The sequence below is a fragment of the Anser anser genome (genome assembly GCF_964211835.1).
Source record: "Anser anser genome assembly, chromosome: 4".
Taxonomy (NCBI): Eukaryota; Metazoa; Chordata; class Aves; order Anseriformes; family Anatidae; genus Anser; species Anser anser.
Window position 1 is genome coordinate 61,044,340 of NC_139724.1, and position 17,179 is coordinate 61,061,518.

General features: G+C 34.6%; 1 protein-coding gene and 1 long non-coding RNA gene across 10 annotated transcripts in view; one reads left to right on the plus strand and one right to left on the minus strand.

Annotated features, from left to right (window-relative positions):
• KCNIP4 (potassium voltage-gated channel interacting protein 4) overlaps window positions 1-17,179 on the plus strand; it is a 437,397-nt gene that overhangs the window by 255,962 nt on the left and 164,256 nt on the right. The window lies entirely within an intron of this gene.
• LOC310899140 overlaps window positions 1,707-17,179 on the minus strand; it is a 38,804-nt gene continuing 23,331 nt past the window's right edge. Inside the window, exon 2 of the long non-coding RNA XR_014584028.1 lies at window positions 1,707-17,120. This is a non-coding gene — a long non-coding RNA (uncharacterized lncRNA). The remainder of the gene's footprint in view (window positions 17,121-17,179) is intronic.

Below are 17,179 nucleotides of genomic sequence, written 5' to 3' on the forward strand. Positions count from 1 at the left end.
GGCTATTATCTATTTTAAATAACCCTGGTTCTTTCAGTCTTTCCTGTTAGGTCAAGCTTTCTAGTCCTCGGATCTTCTAGTCTTATATCTTCTTGCTGTCTTCCAATCTTTCTCAAGTTTTCTGCAACTGTCTTAGAATTAATACTTCAGTTAAAGACTTATTAATGCTTATTAGAAAGACTGCTTCATGCATCTTGCACATAGACAGTGTTCCATTGCTTAAAGCAGACTTTAAAGAAAAAACAAAATAGACAAATATTTGTCAGCAATTACCAAAGTGTAAGTTGATTTATTTTTTTCATGAAGTGGAAAAGCTCTCTGACCCATCAAATTATTTTACAGCTATATTTCCTATGATTCTGTGAACCTATTTTGTTCTTTCATTAGCCAGGATTATCACAGTATCACAGTAACTGTAGCATTTATTGTCTCTAAATAGTAAATGTATTAAAATTCTTATTCAAGTTAGTAATATGTGTAGGGACATTAAATAAAAGATCAGTGGAGCTGAAATAAACAAAGAATTTGCTTCCTTGATCTATTAAGCTGTTTTTCTTCTCTGAGGATTGTGTTAAAAAGGAGAATGAAGTGGTAGCTGAGTACTGTCCACACCTTTCCATGTTCCCCAAGCACCAGACCCACATTGCTTGTACCTATTTCCAATCTTTTTTTTCTATCAAGTGTTTGTGGTGAAACACAAGAAGGCAGTGACAGTTAGACGAAATCTTTTCAATATGAAGAACTGTCTTTCTGATGTTCACCTGCTTCTGTGCTTGAAATCAAATGCCAAATTTGCATCAGTGTGAAAATGCATCTGTGACCTGCCATTCCTTGTATGAAATCTGGCAATAAAAATAAGATCTTTAACCATGAATCTGACTGCACTGTGTTTTACACAGATGTAAAATGCTTCAGTCATCCTAAGCACCTATGTCTAACTGTGTGCGTCTTCAGTAGAAACCACTTTTCCGTCTCAAATTTGTCTGTGATCCCTACTGAAGTGGAGGAATGGAGGAGATTTAGTGAGGAGCGAATATAATATTTTCAATTTGGAACATTTTAAATAAATTTCCAATTTTAAAAAAATCTTTTTTTTTTTTTTTTGGCCTTACAAAACCAGGCAGAGTTGATTTGAAGTCACAGTTACATAAGCCCTTAAAATAAAGCTGATCAACAAATAACTCGTCAATGTTCATACTGCCATATCAGCAGGCTATCATATATTTCTCTGTATATTATATTTTTCCACTTGTTTTATAATGTTCCCTGTAGAACAGTTTTGCATCTGAGTATACTAAATGACAAAGGGATGTGTGCAGGGATGACTTACGCTGGCAATCTTTGAAGATTGAATGACTGCATATTTTGTTATATTCATAAACCATGATTCTCATTTATGCCAATATCTAATCTTCTTTCTGTCTAGGGAAGGATTTCTGGTGACAAAACCCCAACACTGCTTGTCTGAATATTTATTTTTTCATTCACAGATCTTATACGAAACATTTCAAACAAAGCTGAATTTAGGAGAAAAAAGAACTGTATAATTATATTTTTAATTTGCATGGGATTAGTGTGGGTGGAAAAGAATATAAATAAGTGTCTCCCTTGCTAAAAGCCATTGAGCTTCTGATTTTAAAAAGCCCATAGAAAAAAAAAATCTACTTCCTGTGTTTTATTTTCAGATTCCACTGTGTGGACCTGCCTAATCTTAAAAAAAAAAAAAAAAAAAAAAAAAAAAAAAAAAAAAGAAAAGAGAGAGGGAAAAAAATTATCATAGTTATACACCAAATTCATCCTTATTAAAGATTGTTAAGGCAAGAATTTTGTTTTGTGTCTCCTGGACACAACATGTTTTTCTATTGTACTGGAATGCTATGTGCATTTCCAGATTGCACCCATTCTTCCTGAGGAATGGCATTCTGATATTCAGCCCAACTACTGAGCAGCAGAATAATAAATGTATTAAGTATTTATACAGATCATGTGAATGAGGCATCACGTTTGTAACAGTTATAAGAAAGAGTTCATGGTAAGAAAACAATACACAATATTTCTGATCAGAAGAGAGTGATATGATTTGGTTAAAGCTGAACTTAAAGTCAATAGCCTTGAATAAATATGTATTTTTCATAGCAATTAAAAGTCTTTCAGAGTAATTTCTCTGGAACGTGACTCTTCATATTCTTTTAAACCTTCTAGTGATTATGTAGCTTAGCTTTTCTGTAATGTGTTTCCTTCCTGAGGTAGACTTGAATTTAAAAACACTGAATGATAATAAACTGTTACCTCTTTTCACAAAACTTCAGTGTTTCGATGGAGAGTGAAATGTTACTGAAATTTCTGGGTTTGTGGGTAAGATTGATTTTATGAGACCGTGATTTTATGAGACCATGAATGACAGGGTATATTTTTGACTGTGACCTCAAGGTATATTTTTAAATTAATCTTGCTCATTTCTGTGTAATTAGAGCAGTGTTTAGTTCTTTAGATTATAAATTAATCCATATCACTCTTCATTAGGGACAAGACTTTGTAACGATGGCAATTTTATCTTTGATACCTTTTCTTCAGGAAAAATAAAATAAAATCATTTTATCTAGTTAGTATTGGGCCTATTATCTCTGTATAGTCTTGTGTTCAGTCTGATGTTTTAGGATTTTCTGAGATTTTTCTTTCTTTTAATTAGAAGTAAACCTTCATGGTCTGGCAGAATGTGATTTTAATATAGAATCATTAATTTATGGCACTGCAAGTGCTGTAATATAGAAAACATTTATAGATAGTATAGAAACAAATGTATAAACTGTAAGTATGCTTTTATTGGTCTTGGCAGAGCTATCCCTTGGAGCTTTACAAAATAAATGAGTTACTGTTTGCCGTCTTTCAGAGAGGAAGCTGAAATAAAAGAAAATATTCCTAATGCCCTTAGCTAAACATATGGAGCCAAAGGGTATTACAGAAAGTGATACACCTCATAGTATGTTGTTTGGTTGATGCTCTTTTAAAAAGATTTTGTGGTTTGTTATGATAGCACACCTTTCCTACTGACTTCCACACTTTGTTTAAGAACAATTAAAAGTGCCATGGAAATTTGAATGAACTTGAGCCCTTTACCTAGCTTGAAGGAAAAAAAACAGTGCTCTCTGTATTTATTTTTTTTTTATTTATAGCAGAGCACAAAGATCTGCTATATAGATCCTGCCCTTCTTCCCTCGGGTGAATGCAAAGCAAGGGATTTACATCAGTTTTTCCATTTAAAATGTTTAAATAAAAACACATGAAATATCATATGAAAATAGTTGGCACTATTAGTCCAACTTTAAATGGGCATCTGTCCCTAAATGGAAATCTTGTCATCTTCAGCAGAGTACCCAAGAACTGACTGGAAATGAAAATCAAATACTCTCACTTTCATTGTTCCAACTGATGAAATAGCTTAAGATTATCCATTTTGTGAAATATACTCAGGATTCTGTTTCTAACATACTAATTTTAGAATTTCTCCTGAATCGTGTTTGTTTCATGAGTCCATTTTTACATCTGTTAGGTTCAGGAAAACTCTTATTGCATTAAAAATTAGAAGAAAAAGAGAGAAAAAAATAATTGGTGCTGAAAATATTAGTGCCTTACATTCATAACTAACAGTTTAAAAATTCAATATAAATTCCTTCGGAAGTCACAGAAGACCAGACAAAGGGCCTGGTCTTTGAAGTCAGAAGTCTAAATGACTTCTGTTCATATTCATGAACCTACAGACGACTGTAGAAGCCTAACCTAGAAAAAAAGTCCTGAGATTCCAAGAAATGCTATGTAGAGTTCTTTTGACTCAAAGCAATGGAATGAGTTGTGGGATCAATGACATCTTCAGAACTGATTTTGAAGAAACACGGTGAGTTGTCAATGATTTTTTTAAAAATATACATATTCAGTGATACGATTTCTATTTTAAAAATAATGCCATATTCAAAAGTATTTTCATTGGAAATATAATCTTCTCAAGCTAAATACAAATTTTCCTATACAATCAGCTTATTTTTTTGAGTCTGGTGATGTATTAAAGTGTATTTTATACCACTGTGCTCCCAGGATCTTCATGGATCCCCATGATGGAGGTCGTCTTCTCAGCAGGTAAAAATGACAAATTTTCTGAATTTGTGGGATTTTGCTGAATTGCAGGATTCAGCTCTGGTTTATTTAGTCTTTCATGTGAACAATAATACCACAATGTGGCACACCGTTAGACTTGTCTTAGGAGGCAATACAAAACTGCTCTTAACTCTCACTGCACAGCTGTAGCAGATTTAAAAGACAAGATATTAATACCTGGTAAGTTATGGCCTGTAGTGGAAAGTCTGATGTATCTCCAATTAAAGCATTTTGACTGTGACTCTAATGAAACTTGACAGTGATAGTTGTAAACATTTCATTATAGGCCTAGTCATGATCTTTTGTCTCCTAATGAGTTTAGCGTCTAGATTACAGGAGTGCTAGCTGATGGATAACGTCTTCCAGTTGGAACAATGTGTAAGAAAATAGGAAAACCTTTTCCACAGTGCAGGGACAGGACATCTCTTATATTTGTGCATAAGCGCGGGTCAAGTGGCCCTTTGCACTTCCCTGAACATGTCCTTCAGTTAGGGTCAGTCCATTTCTCTTTTTTCAAGGGTACAGTCCCACCACATCACTCTCCTGGACCGGGTGTGCGCTTGGCGGGCCCTTATTTTCCTAAGCAGTAGGGGGCAGTGGGGATCCCGCACATTTTTAGTGCTTTTGCACCTCTTTTACTGGGAGGGGAAAAGGAAGGGGAAAGCTCTATCTGACATAAGACTCTCAAGAGCATATGCTCAAACCAAAATAATAATCACCCAAAGTTATGTAAAAACAGGCCTCTTTATAGATGGATGTGACCTCAGATTTTCTTATAATTACAAATCATGTGGAACAATGGAGAATGGTGTGGAAATGATTATCCATGTTTTAATGCACTTTTATTTTTTAAAGTGAATATTGAGAACCTGACGTATGGCAGAAGTTGGTACTCTTTAAAACACAGCTTGCTCAGTTTACAAGCACATGCTCTAACATGAATGCAAAGGAAGTAAACGACTGGAATAGATGCGTTTTAAGTTTTGTATTGCTATACAATCAGATAAAAAGGGTTAAAAAAATGCTCTTGGGAAAGGCTTTCTCATTGTTTACGCCTTACAAACTTGAAGACTTGGCAAACCTGCTGTGTAACAGTGCCTGTTGCCTGGAAAATAGCTTTTTCCTTTTTATTAGTCTAACTCAGGCACTGATTTATTGAGCAAGAGAAGGATAAGGCAGCTTTAGCTCTTCCATTAACACCAGCTGGGGCCTGCATCACATAATGTTGTGTGAATGCACAGCTTCATCCCATTGCTTCGAAGCTGCAACAACCCCCAACCTTTGCCAGTAGTACCATAACTTTCTGGAAGTTATTTATGCCAGATGTCTCCTTAATCCTTTGTGTTTTTGTTTGTTTCTCTACTCAGTGCCATTTTTGCTTTAATGTTACACCATAAAAGAGGTGAAATCAAGGAAACTGAAATTGTAGAAACAATACAAATAACCTCCTCATTATCTGTGATATGCTAAGAAGTTTCAAAGAAAAAAATAAGGGAAAAGTGCTTCATTTGCTTCACTGAATCTTACAAAGCCCACTATGAAAAACATCAGTGATAAATAATTGAAAAAGTAGTCAGTCTGATGGCAAATTTGGTTAATTATCCATTTGTATGTTGGAATGAATACATGTAATTCAAGATCACTCTAGTTACTTAACTTAGTATAATCTACATTGATTTTTACACTAACAATATTTGTTAGCTTTTCAGATGATTATACATACAGCTGTTTAAAATATTCTCGTTGACCTCACCTTCTAAGTATTGGCTCCAACACTACTTTTGCTGGTGAAAATCAGACCACCTCCAGTGAGCTTTTAACACATCAGTGTAACCCACCATCTGCCATGCACCAACAGCTCTTAAATTTTCTCAGTCATCTCTCCGTTTCTTGGGCATTTTCTGTTAAAAGGAAAACAGTTTTCTGTCCCCTTCTATGAAGCAGATACTTTCCTCCTCTTCCAGCTTCAGGGCTGCTTTGGTGGTTCATTCATCACCAGCAGAATAAAGAACAGATGTTACAGTCTGCTGTCAAAGTCCTTTTTTCTTAATGAAAGGGATGCTGTGTAATTTGCCTTCTTGGTCTATATAATGCAGTGGGACAAAGAACCACTATTTCCAAATTATTATTATTATTATTTTTTCTTAACTGCAATGGTAGAAGTCCATGTTTATTAGGATATTAAGCCACAAAACCTGTCTTCAAAGAGAAACTAGAGAAAAACTCCCACTGTTAACTCAAGGTGTTCCAAAGTTAAAATTTTTGAACATGTTGAGTACAGCTAGCGTTGAAAGATAGGAGATGTCTGAGAAAACTTAATGTCTGCACTGTAGTGAGGGCAGAGGTGGAGACCAAACTTGCAGCATGTCATTTCTTTGCTCTGGATAAGACTCATTAAAGAAAATTTGATGCAGAGTTACAGGGTGTTAGAGTACTTCCAGGTTTTCAACCCAGGCCTGAAGGAGCTGCATAGTTATGTTTATTATCTTGCAAAGAAGCCAGAAACAAATGCAGACAAGAATAAAATGGCATTTTATTTGTGTTTGTTTGATTGTTTGTAGTGCCAGAGCATGAGGTAAATCAAGCACTTTGGGAACTTATCTTGAGCCATATGATGTTTTGTTTTCTGCCAGGTTTATATGGCTCCACTATGTACTGTGAACTATTCTGCTTTTTGCACTTTGGTATTTTTAAGCAGAACACTTGACATTTAGCTTATCGAATTGTTTATAGTTAAGTTAGGCAAGGTAGGAAGTCCTGCTAATAATAACAGGATATGATAAAACAGTTCAGCAGTTTCATGCTATGTTTAGACAGTCTTGATGGGCTCAGCAGTGAGGTCAAGTGATATGGTATGGCTTGTGTTCATATTTTTGCAGCTTGTAAGAGACAATTTGCATTCTAATCTTTTATAGTCACAGGATTACTATTTATAATAGCCATTTGATTACTTTTTTTTTTTTGTAATTTACCTGCTTTCCTCCAGGGAACCTGCCTTCCCGTCTAAGGATCATAAGTACTGGTGACATCAGTAGACTTGTAAGCATAGTGGACCTTGCTTCTTATGTTCATGCTTGGTCAGGAGGCAATCAAGGTCCACACAGAGCCCTTGGTTCCTGGCTGTGGGTTCTTTCATGACAGGTATTGAGTATCACAAGTTCGCAGACTCACTGTGGTCTGCTGAGGCCTTCAAAATTTGTGCTTCAAAACTTACCTCAGCACTGGCGCTGGGAGATTCCAGGCTGCCTTTACCCAGCATTACAGTGTGTGTTTTACCCTGGACAATTGCTTGGCTCCTAGAAACGTCTGAGGGAAGACCATCCTCAGTCAGTGTCACTTAGTATTCCCCACCAGCAATGACCTAGGTGTGGAGGAACAGGCAGGATCTTGAAGGTGTCCAGGAACCCTTAGAACCCTGCCTCAAGTTTTAAGTTTTTATAATGTTCGTAGGAATTGGATTTCCACTGTGAAGTCTGTGCTGTTATCACAAAGACGTCATGAGAACATATGATAAATAACACTTAGCAGTATGACAGCAAGTTTTCCCTCTTTTTTCATTTTCCTTTAGTTACATTTTTCTGGTTTGAGCGTACTCTCATTCTCTCCAGACAGAAGTTTGAAATGGCTACCATATCTCTTAATAAGATGGAGCTAATCAGTCATGACAGAAGTCATTATAGAAAATGATAATGGGAAAAGCACTCATTTGAGTTTTTTCATTATGTCTCCTGGGGTATTCATTTAAAACCACTGAGTCTAACCCAGAGCACTGTGCAATTTGTGCCTCCTCCCGTTTCATGCTGAGCTCAGACATCAGTGACGCAAAATGGTTTATCAAGATGAGGCGAAAGGTAGAATGGTAAATGTCACGAGGAGTAACGATTGGTAAGGCAATATTATCACATGTTTAATAGTTGGATGTTAAGTTAAAATTATGTGTTGGTCAATGATGAGAGAGCTGAATTAACCTGTCCCAACTCACTTTCAGCAGTGAGGTTATAGAGACGGACACCATCTCTTTGGATATAGGTCCCAGATTAATTATATCTTTGGAGACGTCTTTAGAAAGTCTTGATTTTTTTTTTTTCAGTGTCCTCCAGTGAAGAGGTAAGAAGTACATTTTAAGATATGTACTATACCTTTTCAGTGTACCATAATCTACCAGTTCTGCCACATCTACATGCTTGCACTTTTGCTATTGCAGTGAACAAGCACATTGTGATAAAGACATCAACAGTCAAAAAAAACCTTTGGAGTGGATATGAAATCTCTTTGATCATGGCAGTGAAGTGGTGGTGAAACAGACAGAAGGCAGATTTTCTGCTGCTGTGTTTGGGAATCCAGTAAAGAGATGCATTTGGAAAGAATGCATTAGAAGAAAGAAAATCTCTGAATTTCATATAACAGCCTAAATTAGTTGCTAAGAATTTCTCCTAGGCTGAACCTGAGTTGTCCACCTAAATGCATTCTTTAGTCAGACAGTGGGAGAGAGGTGAAGCACGTGAATGTGAGTCACAATATCTCAATTAATTATCCATCACAAAACCACCCGCAGAAGCTGAATCAAGGTGTAAGTACCTGATGCCCTATTCGTATGATCTAACCAAACTCTACTTCCAGTGAGACAGAAGTGTCCGGCTGAATCTCATTTTCCAAATTAGAGGCCCATTTTCTCAATTGTAGCTAGAAAATGGCCAGATGCAACACAATGCTGCTACTCATGCTTAGAATTATGTCCAAATTATTTCAAAATATCACTAAACATTACTGAGCAGTTTTGAAAATTCTGACCACAGTTTCTTCCTTCATTTCTTTATCTTGCATTTGGACATCAGGGTATTGATTATTGTGAATTCTTTGAAAGTACAGATTTCTTTGTATTATACATTTTGCTATTCCTACTTGTCATTTGTTTTCAGCAGACTAAAATACAGAAAATGCCTTATAAGAAGCTATGCTCAGAGAAGAAAGGTGAAAAACTTGAGTGACAAATAAGCTTTACACGTCAACTTGGTTTAGAATTAGCTTCTTTTCACATAGCTGGCATAGAAACATTCCTTGGTTACACTACATGAGCCAAGAGAAAATTATCTGAAATTTTACAGAACCAGATGAAAAAACATTCATGTTTAATACAGATGGATACCTGACTATAAACCTTTGTATTTTTGATAAAGCTATGAATGATCTAAAGCTTTTTTTGGTTTTTGAAAGAAAGAAATTGAAATGGCCACAAAGTGTATACACGTATGAGTCTTAGTTTTTTAAACCACACAGTTGTCATTAAAGAATATTGGTATGTGGATATTTTATTAAATTTTACTATTAAAAATTTAAGAAGAAACAATTTCAAATAAATGTCTTAATAACTTGCAGTGACAACATAAGAATGAAAATGAAAGAAAAAATTGAAGTAAAATATAATCTTTTATTTGTTCAAGTTATCTGTTTTAATCCATTAATAATGTTTGTAAAATAAATAAGTTTATCTATTATGCACTGATATTTATATTAAAAAATCCCAGAACATTCTTTCGATAGCAATATATTGGATTGTTGCTTCACTATGTTATTTAAGCTACTTAATCCAAAGTAGAGTTTTAGAAAACAGCCACAGAAATCACAAAATATTTTTCTGCATCTAATTTATGTTGCCATAAAAAGAAGTACATTGACCTCAAGTAAAGCTCGTTGAGCCATTTGGGAATATATTCTTCAACTGGCAATTTTTTTAAATATTCCATATTCAAAGCCAATTCATGGATCCAGACTAGGGCTAAATGTATCTACATGCAAGTGCTGAGATATTTCTTTGAGGAAAATATGAATTTGGAATAAAAATAAATTATTCATATTGCTGTACTTATCTAATAAATTGTTTGACTAACCAAAAAAAAGAAAAAAAAGCACACAAAAATCTGGGTTGTGTTTTCTGCTACGTGCCAGTAATACATTGTTTGAAATGATTTGTGGAAAGAGTCTTACATTCTATATACTGATTGGATGTAATTTTCATCTCACAGTTTAGTGAATTTTAAAATTAGCTTAGTCTGCCATGAAATACTTCTTTATGAAAAGAGAAAATGATTTTTACATGATGGTAATTTGATGTTTATTTTGGAGGTGATTTTACTGAGCAATACTTACCCAGTGGGGCCACTTAATTAAGGGCTACCCAGCTCAGAGCTCTAAAAATGAGACTTCTATTCATATCAGAATTCAAATAGAAATTAAGGAGTCCAGTAAGATCTTAAAGATTCATGAAACTAGAAACTGTAGGAAACATATTTATTCTATATGATAGAATGTAGCTAAGGCAAAGGTTCAAAGCAGGTTTTGACAGTATAACGTTGATCAAACACCTGCTCGTTTGTTAGGTACATGATAGATAATATATTTTATTAAATGGGCATGAACTTCTAGAGTAATGAGTAAAGGCAGGTTGGGGAAAGTGGATATTCACAGAGCAGCCATCCTGTTAGCTCAAAGGGTACTTTTTCCAGATAATTCATACTTATGAAAGTCTGAATGTTAACACTGGGAAAGTTATAAATTAGATCTATTGAAGTTTGTACTGCCTGTGATTGTACTAATATACAGCTTCAAGTAGACCCTTTGAGGTGCTGTTAGAAAACCTGAATGGAACCAAAATTTGCTTTTGCTGTAGCCTATATATTGGATATATCTAAAACTACCTCCATCAACCCTCTTGTTTTGCCTTACATCAAGTCCAAATTTCTTATACCTCAGTTGTGCACTATGCACCTCATTTTTCTCACCTCATTCTAACTTTACTCTTTCTGTGCCATATGGTTTATCTTTCATGAATAAATCAGAATGTTTTTCACACTCCAGCAAAACTGTGACTTACAACTTTAAATTCCAAATTTCTGGACTCTTACATTTCTGAATTTAGAACTGGACCAAGGATTCTCAGTCCTAGCTTTTCCCTGTTCGGGAACCGACAGGCATGACCCAAGGCAAAGGAAGAAATGCACAGCTGTGTGTTTCACCATGCAATTCCATGCTGAACAGTTGGTTAATTATTGGTTGGTTATTTCTTTTATTATTATTTTGTAAATACATATTTGAAAAGATAATAAATTTACATTGCAGAATGAAAAGAAAGTTTGACAGTGTGACTTGGCCACCTGGAAAAAAATTGACACTGTGAAATGCAAGTCCATCATACTATAACTACTGACAACAGAAAACACATCCACTGCAAAAATAAACATAGTAACTGTTGTTTTTTATAATACAAAAAAGAAGCAAAAGCTTTTACCAGGGTAATTTCTGACAGCAACCTTTGCTAATTTATTGCAGTTAAAAAAAAAAAAAAAGCAAGGTCTGTATTATTTTAATACACACCAACATATGTTATTCTCACATTTCTCACATTGATGGATAGTGTGAACTGCAGATGGAAGTTATTTTCTTTAATCTGTGAAATGATCTTCAGTGCTAGTATTGCACCGTCCCATCATGCCTGGCTAAACTCATAGTGTCACATTTTCATAGTTGATTAATGAGGAACTTTAGGATCTTCCTTGTTCTTTCAAAATTTGAGTATTACAAACAAAAGCAACTTTAATTGTGTACATCTATAAATTGGAATGCCATGGCCTGTGAAGGTGGAGTTTCACCTTTTGATTTCACCTCTAATATTTATTATTAATTTTGGTGCTCTGAGGAGTACAGACTTTCTACAGAAAATCTTTGTGGTGACTGAGTTGGTGATTTAAAAGAACTTCATATTCAACTGATATTTAATATGCTTCCCACAATTTTTTCTAAGTATTCTCTGCAAGGTTTAAAAGTAATCATCTCTTTGACCAGCAGAGAGCAGCAAAGAAATACTTTATAATGACCTAACCGTGCAAATAACTGTGCAAAAACTATTGTAGTTCTACACAGGCATGAGAGTTGGGTAACACTGTGTATGATTATCTTCAACATGTATTTATGGGGAAAAAAAGTGTTAAAATTAAAATAAGAACAGGCAAAATATGCTCCTTTTTAATTGTATTCATTTATAGGACCTTTCAAATTAAAATACTTTGACTTCATATTTGTCTGTATAAAACATACAAAGATTTATTTTTATTTAGCCTGAACTATTTATAAGTTGTACTTATCCTTAGTTAATGGTTGTGTTCACATTAATCTGAAAACTTGCTGTGGAGCGACTGTGTTTTTATTGGACAGCATCCGTACTTCAGTTGATACAGTAAAATTTCAGTCAATAATTTTTCTCCTGACTTAGAGCCAGGATTTCACCATTCTTATGTTGTATATATTAAGAGTTCATTATAAGGAGACTGATAATGTAGGCATTTGGGTGCCCTATGTAAGATTCTATTTTCAGATAACTTCATCATTTTAACCATTTGAGCTTAAGTGTCACATGGTGAATGTCTGCCTTTGCATTTTGATCAGGGTCAGGAGAGGGAGGAGGAAGAGGATGTTGTTCTTTTCTTTTCTTTTGAAGTTTAAACCCTAATGACCAAGTATTTATGGTAGCCACAAAAACAAAACAAAACCAAACAAAACCAAAAAAAAACACAATGTTGTAGGCTCTGAAAAGGAATGATAATCACCTTGGTTTTGCCCCTTCTAGAGTATCCTAACTGATATGGATCTGTATTCCCTGTTCTTGTCCTTTCTGACTCTGTGGCTCTTGCATGCTTGGTTGTGCAGTGGTCCTTTATAATAGGTGAAAATCATTGTTTGTTCTCAGGCCTGTTGGTTAAACCTGAAAATTGAAAAAATAAAAATATATGCAATTTTACATCCCACTTTCTGGTGGGACTAGTTTGCACGATAGGAAAGAAGTGTTAACAATGCCACTGTGTTGCCACTTTTGGAAAGAGTAAGATTATGACATGTTGACCTATATGTTGTCATTATGAGCATTGTAGTTTAAATCAGGACAGTGGTTCTGGGGTGAATCTTCTGTTCCTGATAGACCATTACAGCAGTCTCTGAATCTGCAAACTGAATTATTTTCAGGTGATATATAACCAGTTCCAGACACTAATGCATATTTGGCCTGGGACTTCATGCAGTTCAAAGTAAAAACCCTGAGAAATATATGTATATTTGTGTATGCATGAACAGTTTGTCCTTGGAACCAAATATTCTGCCATTCAGATCTGCCCTTATTGCACCACACTCAGGCCCCTCTGTGTAAAGGAGTTCAGGCTGTCTCATGTTTAAAAATTTCAAAAAGCTTGGGTGGAAACTAGAATTTATCTCCTTACACTGACACCCTTCTGTGTGAATGCCTGAACTGTGTAGGAAATGCCTGAGTGTGTAGGAAACTCTGAGGTCCAAACTAGAATTGCTGTTTGATTTTAGGTTACACTAGGCTTGAGCAATGCTGTAGTCTTATGAATTTCTTATATTCTAAATCCAACATGAATTGCACAACTCTCCTCTTTTTTTTCAGTGTTGACGTAACTTGCATTTAGTTTGCTTTGTTTCAGTGTTTCTACTGTAAAATAGGAGCAATAGGAGATTTTACAGGACTAAACTTGCACATCTTTGTGAAGCACTGACATCCTCATGATGACCTCTGTAAAAAAGCTAATGAGGAAAATATTACTCTCTTCCTTCAGTGCAGGTCTTGAATAGCGCACAACAAATTAGCTGTGAGACCACAAACTGGATAAACAGGAGGAAGGAAAACATTAACTACCTCTTCGTTAAATCAGTACTATCCTTTTTGCAAATGTAATGAAAAAAGGTCTTGCAGGAAAATAATGAGATCACGTAATTAAAGATTGTATCAGTATTCATATGTCCATAACCACCTGGCTTAGAGTTCTGTGAAAAATTTTGTTCCAGCATTTCATCACATGAATGATTGATACTGCAGCCTCACTAATATTCTTTTAACAAATTGCTTTACTGCAGTGCACTCAAATTAGGAAAGGAACAGATTTAATTTTGATTAAATAATAATTCTCACCCTTTAATTATTTAATTTGCTTCAATTATTTGGATGGTTATTAAAAAAAACTACAAGATACATTTCATGAATCAGTCATTCATTGATCTTAACTTATTTTATTCAATATAAAGATATTCGTGACTGTCACTTTCATTATTGTCACAGCAGTATTTGTATTGAAACAATATTAGATTCTTATTTTGGTAGGCATAATAGATTGATAGAATGAGATACAGTCACTGAATGGGAGAGGTTTTTGCCTTTACAAGTAGCAAAGAAAAATAGCAGAAATGGAGACATTCAATATGGAGTCTAAATGAAAACATGAGGTGCATGCGAATGTCATGTTAATTTTGATAGTGGTTTTCATCTTATTGAAGTATTTATATTTCTCATTGGAGCTTTGTGCAGATAGGCTTAGCTGTATAGAATTTAAAGAAGAAAAAAATTGTACAAAGATGTGAAAATTAAATGTCGGATACAGGGAGAAGAGTATGGTGGGACACCAGACAGAGAATGAATGAGGGAATGGGAGCAGATAGCTCCAAACCCAAAGAGAGTTAGCATTACAGGGAAAAGGTTTTTCTTCAGCATCTTCTATAATTTTTTTATATAATCTTTGCATTACTTTCTTGATCCTTCAAGCTTTGATTGACGTTTGATTTCAAATTAATTAATACATAGTGTAAAAACAAAGTCCACTTAAAAAGAAAGATGAAATTAAAATGCACACATTTGGTACAGTCATCCTCTCATTCAAGATTCTGCCTGTAAATGCGTACACACACGGTGTTATACAAACAAGGAGATGAGGGAATGATTAAAAATGAAATCCCATATTTTCACCTTATTTCTCAATTTTCCTGTTTCTTGGGCATTGTTTAAACACATAGGGCTTTTGCCTGCTTTATTTCAGTTTCTGCTTTACTGGTCTGTCCAAGCACTAAGGCTGGGTGCTCCTACTGTGCCTTTGACTGGTTCCATAGCCAGACACTCTGCTACCCTGTACACCCTGCAATGATAGTTGTCTTGTGGAGACCTCACTGGTGTTTGTTTCATACTAATTTTAAAATCCACCACCCCACACCTTTCAGTCAGAACACTTTTGGGGGTTATTTGTGTTGATTATTATTTTGTTAGAATGAGCCTGGTGAGGAGATGAAAGGCAGAGAGAAACTGGTGGGCACAAGCAGGGTGCAGCACTTTGTGTGGTGAGCCGTGAGTTAATCAGGATGGTTGAAATAAGAAATTATACAGGACCTAAAATAAACTTTCTCCTTTCCCCATGTCAAGGCGCTGACTGCACCCAACACTCCCATCTTTTACCTGTTTGTTTGCTTTTTCACCCAGATGGACAGTTCTTGGTCTAGCCAGAGATGGAAATGTCAAGCTACAATAAGAGGGTGTGTGTGATCCCTGCTTGCAGATACTCTGAAGCACTTGAAACATATCACAGAGTTCTCTAATGAGATTTTCATACCTTTTTTTCTTTCCTAACCTGAGATGTCTTTGTGGTCCAAATACATATCTGAGCTTGGTTTTAAAAAATATTGCTTGTCCAAATCTAAGTTCTGATAAATGAAGTTTATGTGAATAAAGAGTCAGAAATCCTGTTATTTTTGGTCAAGAATCAATATGCAAATCTAGATTTTGATTTTTCATGTAAAGACTTTTTTTTTCTTTTATTTGTGTGTGCGTGTGTGGGTGTCTGTTTTATTTAACATGAAAAAGCACCAGGATCTCCATTATCCACACAGTGACACTGCATTACAGGAAAGGTCTCTGTAACGTTAACGAATAACTTTTCCAAAGACATTATGCACATATTGTACCTTTTATTATATTGAATATATTGTATACAATTGTTAGATATAATTATTGATAGATTATATGCTTCTTATTATATATTATTAAATACAGCTATAATACTGTAAGTAAACTGCTTGGAATTTTTGTGCTCTCCACAGGATAACCCCACTAATACCGTTCTTTTTAGATCACATTTCACATATAACTGATGAGCAGGATATATATATATATATATTTAAAAAAAGAATAAAATACTGTAATTGTTTTCTTTTTAAATAGCTTCTAACCTACTCTTTTTAATGCTTATGCTTTTTCTTAATCTGACTACTGTTTTAAGTTCATGTTTTATTTCCTCCCTGCAGCTCTTCCTAACAAAAAGGATGAAAAAACCACAGTGATTTACTTTAATCTTTAGCCTATTAAATCTCTCACTTGAAGGTCAAATTTAAGCAGAGGCAAATCTATGCTTCTTTAATAAACATTAATTCTACAAATAAAATGTGATTGAAACTAAATTGTAACAGAATTTAATTTTAGAATTTCTTTCTTCTTCATCTGGTAAATATTGGTTGAAGGGAGGGTAATGAGAATCTGAAGTTACTTGTTCCCCAGAGTACAGGCATCGTTTTCATATGGCTTTGTTAGAATGTTACAAGAAGATACCTGGTAAAAATAGTAAAACTATGATCTTATAGCAGGAAAAGAAAAAGTCAGCAAAGAGTAACAGAAAGTATTAGCAATATGGCAATATGAAAGCAATAAGCTTTCAGTTTAAACAAGAAGAGAAGGAACCCTGGTTTGCACTAATTAAATATCAGAAAGGGTAACAATGCCAGACTTAACTTTATAAATCAATATTTTATTCCTTTCTAGAAGAGTTGAATGGGAATTTTGAGTATTATAAAAAATGATTGGATGCAATTATGCGGCCTGTATTACTTGTTAAAACACACCACAGAATTCTAATCTATAGTTCTGTTTATAAAACTGAAAAATAAAGATGTTAAAGCAATAATACTTTTTTTCTTTTTTTTTAATTTTTTTTTTTTTTAAATAATTTCCATCTTACAGATAGGATAGGGGAAAAAGGACTACAGGAAAGTTCAGAGGATTTGAAAAGCTTTTACACATTTACCATATGATTATGTAGGAATGCATTTCCCAAGAAAGAGGAAGGACGCTGAAACAAAGTTTGTGAAGTTGCAACCTGTATAAAGTGAGAAGAAAAACTTTCTTGGCCTGACAATTCATTTCTTTAAGTCAAAG